This window comes from Myotis davidii, unplaced genomic scaffold (genome assembly GCF_000327345.1).
Source record: "Myotis davidii unplaced genomic scaffold, ASM32734v1 scaffold216, whole genome shotgun sequence".
Taxonomy (NCBI): domain Eukaryota; kingdom Metazoa; phylum Chordata; class Mammalia; order Chiroptera; family Vespertilionidae; genus Myotis; species Myotis davidii.
The window spans coordinates 145,271-146,136 of NW_006287277.1; positions in this window are offsets into that span (position 1 = coordinate 145,271).

Genomic DNA, 866 nt, shown 5'->3' on the forward strand with positions numbered 1-866 from the left:
GGAGATGACTCAGGATGGAGACGAATCATAGGATTAGACTAACCATATGATTCAAGGGTTGAGGCTTTGAGCCAGGTGATATAAACCCAACCTCCAGGGGGTGAGGGGTACTGGATAATGAGTTCTATCATGTAGCCAATGATCCAATCAATCATGCTTCTGTAATGATACCTCAGTAAAAACTCTGGAGACCAGGCTCTGGTGAGCTTTCTGGTTGGGAAATACATATGTGTATTGAGGGGATGATGTGCCCTGATTCCACAGGGAGAGGGCTTGGTAGCTCTGCATTTGAGACCTTCCCAGACCTCACCCTATGTGTCTCTTCATTTGACTAGCCCTCATCTGTATACTTTATAATAATACTATAATAATAAATATACAGGTTTTGAGTTCTGTAAATCTTTATAGTGAATTAGCAAACATAAAGGGGTAGTGGGAATCCCTAAATTTGTAGCCAGTTGGTCAGAAGTGCGGGAGGCTTAAGGACCACCAAACTTGAAGCTGACATCAGAAGTGAGGACCATATTGGGGACTGTGCCTTTAACCTACTGAGTCTCATTAATTACAGGTGGTTAACCTCAGAATGGTATTGCAGAATTTTAGAGACAAAACCCTTCCTTCAGTGAGGGAGGGAAGTTGATGGGACTTTCAGAGGACAGAATTTGCATGTCCATAGACAATAGTTGTTTTGCTATCAGTTATCCACAGCTTACAGTTATAAAATAGCTTTCATAGACTCAAAATGAGATCATGGGGAAAGGTGATCTATAGATAATGCATAGCTTCCCAATGAAGCATTAATTTTTTTATATATATTTTATTGATTTTTTACAGAGAGGAAGGGAGAGGAATAGAGAGTTAGAAAC